The sequence below is a fragment of the Zea mays genome, chromosome 2 (genome assembly GCF_902167145.1).
Source record: "Zea mays cultivar B73 chromosome 2, Zm-B73-REFERENCE-NAM-5.0, whole genome shotgun sequence".
In the NCBI taxonomy this organism is placed as follows: Eukaryota; Viridiplantae; Streptophyta; class Magnoliopsida; order Poales; family Poaceae; genus Zea; species Zea mays.
Window position 1 is genome coordinate 186,033,274 of NC_050097.1, and position 7,788 is coordinate 186,041,061.

Here is a 7,788-nt window from a genome sequence, read left to right on the forward strand (position 1 = left end):
AGAATGCCGGTGAGTGTGGACCGAGCAAATTAGAGAGGCTGGGGGCAAACCGGGAGGTGTCTCGCGTTGCTAGGGAAGGGGCGGAGCTCACCGAGGCAACGGACGCGGCAGACGCTCGACGACGGCCACGGAACGGCGGTGAACCTTCGGCGGAGTTCCACGGGCGCATGCGCAGAGCGAGAGAGAGAGTGAGGGAGTTCAGCTGAGGGCGCAACTGGGCGAGGGGAGTGAGTGCGTGGGCGTGGACTGCAGAAAAGGGATCAGGCGCAGGGGTCGTGGCTAGAAAATGCACGGTCATGGGCGCTTCCATGACGGGGAGCGCGGGCGGGATGCTAGGGAAGAGGGGAGTGGCTGACATGCGGGGTCCGCGGACCAGCGAGGGTGAGCGAGCGAACAGGCGGTCAGCGCTAACAGGAAGGTCCCACCGAGTAGCGAGCGATAGTGGCCACGAGCGCGGACGGGTCGGCGCTGACAAGTCGGGCCCACCGGGCAGCGGGAGGGAGAGAGGGAGAGAGAGCACGTGCGCGGACGCGGGCGGTCGCTGGCAGGTGGGGTCCACCTGTTAGGCGACGCGGGCGCGCGCGGCCTAGCTGGGCCGAGCTGGGACGGCTTGGGCTGAATTAAGTTTTTCTTTTTCTAGGGATTTTCTAAATGCTTTTATTTTATTTTCTCTAGGGTTTTCAATTCAAATTCAAACCAAGTTTCAAATTGAAACCAATTCAAACATGTGCATCAATTCAAAGAATATTTTAGCTCAACATGATGCAACAAATCATGACTCACATAAATTTTGACAAAATAAATAATAAATCCCTCACTTAATTAACCTAATTCTACTCAAAAGGAAGAGAGAGAGAGACTAGAGAGAGACAAAGGGTAACACCTGAATTTGGTAGGCATTTAGAGAAGAAATTTTATACCCCCAAATTTAGGGTGTTACACTTAACCAATGCACCCGCCTACTTCATGAATCTGATGAACAAGGTGTTCATGGAGTATCTTGATAAGTTTGTCGTGGTATTCATCGTCAACATTCTGATTTATTCCAAGAATGATAGTGATCATGAGGAACATATGCGATTGGTACTACAGAAATTGAGGGATAATCAACTCTATGCCAAGTTTAGCAAATGTGAGTTCTGGCTTGATGAAGTACCATTTCTTGGGCATATCATCTCCAATGGTGGAATATCAGTGGACCCAGCTAAAGTAAGGGAGATAGTAGGATGGAAGATACTGAGTTCGGTCACTGAAATCCAGAGTTTCCTGGGACTCATGGGTTATTACTGGTGTTTTATTGAGGGATTCTCCAAGATAGCGAAGCTTATGACCTCACTGTTGGAAAAGGGAAGAGAGTTTAAGTGAACACATGAATGCCAAGAAAGTTTCAATCAATTGAAGTTTAGATTGATGTCACCCCCAGTGTTGATTATGCCAGATCTACAGAAGGAATTTGATATATATTGTGATACGTGCCGCCAGGGCTTGGGATGTGTTCTTATGCAAGAAGGACATGTCATTGTCTACGTGTCTCGCCAGTTGCGGAAACATGAGCTGAACTACCCCACTCATGACTTAGAACTGACAGCCATAGTGCACGCTCTTAAGATTTGGAGGCATTACATAATGGGGACCACATGCCAAGTCTATACTGATCATAAGAGCTTAAAGTATATATTCACTCAAAAAGATCTCAACTTAGGCAACACCGTTGGTTGGAGCTCATCAAAGATTATGACTTGGAGATCCACTATCATCCGGGCAAGGCAAATCTGGTTGCGGATGCCTTGAGTCAGAAGAAACATGTTCATGCAGCTATAGTCACCCAGTTACCTAATGAAATAGTTGAAAACTTTGAAATGCTCAACTTGGGAATAGTTGCACATACCAAAGGAATCACCATAGAAGTGGAACCTACCTTGGAGCAGGAGATACACATGGGTCAGATCGGAGATGCTAAAATTCAAGAGATCAAAGATCTGATGGCAGAAGGTAGAGGCCCAGACTTCACGGAGGATGAACAAGGCACAATTTGGTTCAAGAACGGATATGTGTTCCTGAGATTGATAGCCTCCGTGAAACAATTCTGAAGGAAGCCAATGACTCTGATTACTCTATTCATCCTGGTAGCACTAAGATGTATCAGGATCTGAAGCAAAAGTATTGGTGGAATGGGCTGAAAAGGGATGTAGCCTCACATGTGGCAGTTTGTGATGTTTGCCAGAGGGTAAAAGCTGAACATCAGAGGCCAGTTGGATTACTCCATTCGCTAAAGATACCCGAGTGGAAATGGGAAGAAATTGGTATGGACTTCATCGTTTGTCTACCTCACACTTCTGCTTGGTATGATTTCGTTTGGGTAATCGTGGACAGACTAACCAAAGTAGCTCATTTCATTCCTGTGAGAACTAATTACACGGGGGCCAAGCTAGCCAAGTTGTATATGACATGAATAGTTTGTCTGCACGGAGTACCTAAGAAGATCTTGTCTGACCGGGGATCCTAGTTCACATCTCGGTTATGGCAGAAGTTACATGAGTGCCTAGACACAAAGTTGAATTTCAGCTCGACCTATCATCCCCAAACCGATGGCCAAACTGAGAGAACCAACCAAGTGCTTGAAGATATGTTGAGAGTTTGTGCTCTTAAGCATGGTGGCAGTTGGGACAAGAGTCTACCATATGCAGAGTTCTCTTACAATAACAACTATCAGGCCAGTATGAAGATGTCCCCGTTTGAAGCTTTATATGGCAGAAAGTGCAGAACCCCTCTGTATTGGGATCAGACTGGTGAGAGGCAGTTCTTTGGGCCTGAAATTATTCAAGAGGCAGAAGAACAAGTTCGGATGATCAAGGAGAACTTAAGGATAGCACAGACTCGGCAGAAGAGCTATGCTGATAACCGAAGAATACCACTGGAGTTCGAAGAGGGTGATCACATATACCTAAAGGTGTCACCAATCCAGGGTATGAGGAGATTCAAAGTTAAAGGCAAGTTATCCCCTCACTTTATTGGACCCTTCGAAATCCTTAAGCGAGTTGGGGAGATGGCTTACCAACTTGAGCTACCAAATCATCTATCTGATGTACATGACGTGTTCCATGTATCTCAGCTTAAGAAGTGTCTTTGTGTCCCAAAGGAGCAATTGCCTATGGAAGAACTTAGTGTGCAAGGTGATCTAACTTACAAAGAGCATCTTATCAAGATCATTGACACCTTGACTCAAGTTACATGGAACAAAGTGATCAAAATGTGTAAAGTGCAATGGAGTCATCATGGAGAGGATGAAGCTACCTGGGAGAGAGAAGAAGAATTACGAGTAGAGTTTCCCAACCTTTTCCCTAGTTCATCCTAATGTCGAGGATGAGATTTCTTTTAAGGGGTAGGATTTGTAATATCCAACTTGTGAATAATAAAAGAAAAAGAATTAATCTCCTTATATGTATTACCATCTATTCATTAGAACATATGAATAATCATATTTAAAGTGAATAAATTAAGTAATGAAACAACTAATCTATGCATCATGCTGGAGACTTTGTTTGTGCACTTAATAATAATAAGAAGATATTAATACTGAAATTGGGGTTTAACCTAATTTGAAATCTAGAAATTGAAAATGACATAGAAAAGAAAAGAGAAGAAAAAGGAAAAGAATATACACTATAAAGAAACATATATATAAATAAATATATCTCTTCATGCTGGTACTTTTATTTGTGCACTTAATATGTGTGCGAAAACTCACCAACAAATTCGAAATTTAAATACCAAAATTTGAAATTTAGAAATAAATTTAAAAACATAAATAATAAAAGGAAAGAAAAGGATAAAACCTCGCGCTAGGCCGATGCGTTTTGGCCGACCCATTTTGTCCAGTCCTCTGTGCGGCCCAAGCAGGTAACAGTGCACGTGATGAGGACATCACTCCCATGGATACAAACAACACTCCCCTAGTTGATGTTCAAGGTCCAATTACTCGTGCACGCGCTCGACAATTGAATTTACAGGAGAGCTCGTTCCTAAGTAATTATTCTTATGCATTTGAGAGTAGTATGCTACCTAATGATTTAATTATACTTAGAAATGAAGGAGAGGACCAGCTAAGACGTCTAGATCAAGATGGAGGCCCAAACCGATTCGAGTTCATGTCAGTCTCGGATTCCAGGAACAGCCCGTAATAAAATGGGCGCCCAAGTCGCATACGGAGTCGGATTTGGACGTTCTTTATATGGATGGAAAGATAATTTCGAGGAACTTCCAATGACACCAGTTTCAGGTCCAAATTCATCTAGAATCCACGGGAATTGTCTAAACAAGTTGACATCCAAAATCTGTCCGGCGCTGCGACGCCGTCTTTTGGCCTCTTGGGCTGTGTATCTTCGTTGAGCCCATTAGGGGGCGCGTCCAGGGTTTTGCATAACCCTAGAGTCTTTATTAATAACCGCCACATCCTTGTTAGAGGTAGGTTTTGCTTAAGTTAGATCTAGCAAGAACAGTCGTTGTAGATCGGTTTGTGAGACCCCAACTTGTGAGCTTAATCATTCATCCGCAATATTCTAGATTGTGTTCTTTCTTGTTCTTGCTTATGTCTTCGATTCTCAGGTAGGAATTAGCCCTCGTGGCGAGGTCAATCGTGCAGTGCACAGTTGATAACCAAAGAAGTGGTGCTGCGATTGCAGGGTTCTAGTCGTGTTGATTGGAAGCCGGATCGTCTTTGTGACATCTCCACCAAATCGATAGTTACCTTCACCTGACGGAAGATCGAGCACCCCCGTTCCTATCAAGTGGTATTCAAAGACTCAGGTATTACCGTCAGGCTTACCCTAGTTTAGTTTAGGTTTTTCATCCTATAACTCTAGATAATTGCCATACAAAAAAATTCCGCTGTCCTATAACCCTTATTTAGCCTTTGCAATTTCATTTTCAGTTTGGCTTTGTTCAGTTCGTGTCCGTGGTCGAGTCGTGTTGCTGGTTTAGTGTGTATCTTCGTTGTAGATCAACTGCACTTCACCGCTATCCCATCCACCATTACCCATATCACAAGTCGATTCACCCCATTAATCGACTTGAGGTACCTTCACCGCGCCAGCCCTAGATAGATTGCAGATAGAGAAGATTTGCACTAACCGCGCCGCCTTCTAGTCGTGCCTCCCAAAAGCATAACTTGAGGTACCTTCCTTAAACCGGGCATAACTTTTCGTTTGGTTGTTCAAAAAATCTGAAATTTTTACAGGAGCTTGGTGACGCCATTTTGAGGCCAACCAAACTCGCCTACGGCCTATTTGGTTTTGATAAAATTGTCAAAAAATTCAGGAAAATAAAGAAAAAAAAATTGTCAAAGCTCTTGCATGCTTTTCAGAGAATTTGCTCATTTTCTGTAGACCATATCTGATATCTGTTTTAGGTGAAACTTGGTATAACTCCTATTTTGTTGCTTCTTGTGCTGAGAAAAATATCAAAAAATCATACAAAAAAGAAAAACAAAATCACCAGTAAATCCTACTAGTGCCTTTTTGGCCTCGCTAGTACAATATTTACAGTACTGCCATTCTGCTAGTTCCATTGTTCTTTGTTCCAACTTGTTGTGCTACGCCTCGGATACATCTCATAGCCAGCAATTGTGACTTGTGCTTTGGATATTTATTGAACTTCGCTCATCTGCACTCAATTTTGTTCCACATTCACATACATATTGTGCCTGTCCTACAGCTCCACATACTATATCTTCTGATCAATACAGATTTGACCTTGCAATCGTGGTTTCACTACCTCTTGGTAAGTATCACGAACCAGCCTCTGATTGTACCAGCCTTTGCTTTGTATTTCGTTAGACACTTGTAAGAGCTTGGTAAGATACATTAGAGCGTGTTCCTGTGTTCCACCTGAGAGGAGCGTGTAGTGAAATTATTAGGGATAACCTTCACCGTTTGTTTCCTATTTTTGTGTTTCGATGGCAGGCGATGAAGAAGAAGCAAGGATCCCTACAGACTTCGATGAATGTGTTAGCCGCCCAGATCTTGAGGCAAACAACAAGCTCCTAAAGGAACAAATGGAGGAGACGGTCCACAAGTCAGTGCATGATGCCTTCATTAACATGGACCTTGGTAGGACTTACGAGAGGCTGGATCGACAAATGTCCGAGATCGTCGACAGACTTGCTGTGCTGGAGACGCAACAACAAGCACCGCCACCACCACCTCCTCGTCCACGTCTTCCCGATGATGCGGTGTTTGATGTAGAAGGTTATTATAATGAAGCGGTCACCAGAGATTTACGCTTACGTCACCGTCTTCATCAAAACACAGAAGTATGCCACACCGCCAGCAAGGTAATAACAATTGTGCTCCTAATGACCCTTATGCTAAGATTAAATTTACTATACCATCTTTTTCGGGTCATTATGATGCTGAGGGATATCTTGATTGGGAGATGACGATAGAACAGAAATTTGCTGCCCACCTTATACCTGAACGACATCAAGTTAGACAAGCCACTAGTGAATTTAAAGATTTTGCTATTGTCTGGTGGACTAGTCTAGCTAGTTGGGGATGGTAGAGCACCTACGACTTGGGAAGATCTTAAGGTAGCTATGCACGATAGATTTGTTCCCCCATCTTATCATAGAGAATTGTGTAAGAAATTGATGTGTTTAGAGCAAGGGGATAAATCTGTTCAAGATTATTATGCTGAGCTTCAGAAGGGATTGCAGCATTGTGGGATAGTAGAGGGACATGAGGACGCTCTTTGTCGTTTTTATTCAGGTTTGCGGCGTGACATTCAGGACATTGTGGATTACAAAGAATTTAACACTGTCAACAAGTTGTTCCAGTTTGCTATGCTTGCAGAGAAGGAATTGCAGGGACGCCAACATCGACCTAGGGTCCTTGGACTCCTTAGTATTTCTGTACATCACGGACGCACACACCTGCCTCGAGTCATACACCTTCGACCACTCCAGCGTCCACGCGACCTCCCTCGACACCTGTTGCACATGTTGGTAAACTTCCTTTGCAGGTACCCACCAAGAAACAGAATTCACCAGCACCTGCAGCACCTTCCAGTGGTCGTTCTTCGAATATTGTTGCCACTGTTGTCATGGGATTGGTCACGTGAAGAAGGATTGCCCGAGTCAGCGAACATACATTGCTACGGATGATGGCTACATTAGTGCTTCCGACGGTGAGGATGACGATGATGACTCCAGTGATGTTGCTGCTAATGATGATGCCATGCTTGGTGCTGATGCTACGGTGAACCTTCGAAGCATCATGGTGCAGCGTGTTCTTAGTTCTCAGCCTGAATCATCAAAGAAGCAGCAACGCCATAATTTGTTCCAGACTTTCTTCGCCATCAAGAATCGGCGTGCACGTGTTATTATTGATGGTGGAAGCTGCAATAATTTGGTGAGTTCAGATTTGGTCAAGAAGCTTAGCCTGACCACACGTCCACGGCCACATCTAGACCACATTCAGTGGATCAATGATTCAGGCAAGGTTAAGGTAACACACATGGTACGAGTGCATTTCTCCATTGGTATGTATTCTGATTATGCGGATTGCGATGTAGTACCTATGGAAACTTGTTCTCTTTTGTTGGGTAGACCTTGGGAATATGATACTGATGCACGTCACCATGGTAGGAGTAATACATACACTTTTAGGCATAAAGATAAAAACATTACTTTGCTACCTTTGACTCTTGCTGAAATTGTACAAGCTGATAAAGATAGAGCTGCAAGTACCCATAAGGAACCAACTAATGAGACAGAAATTCAGCAACAAATTA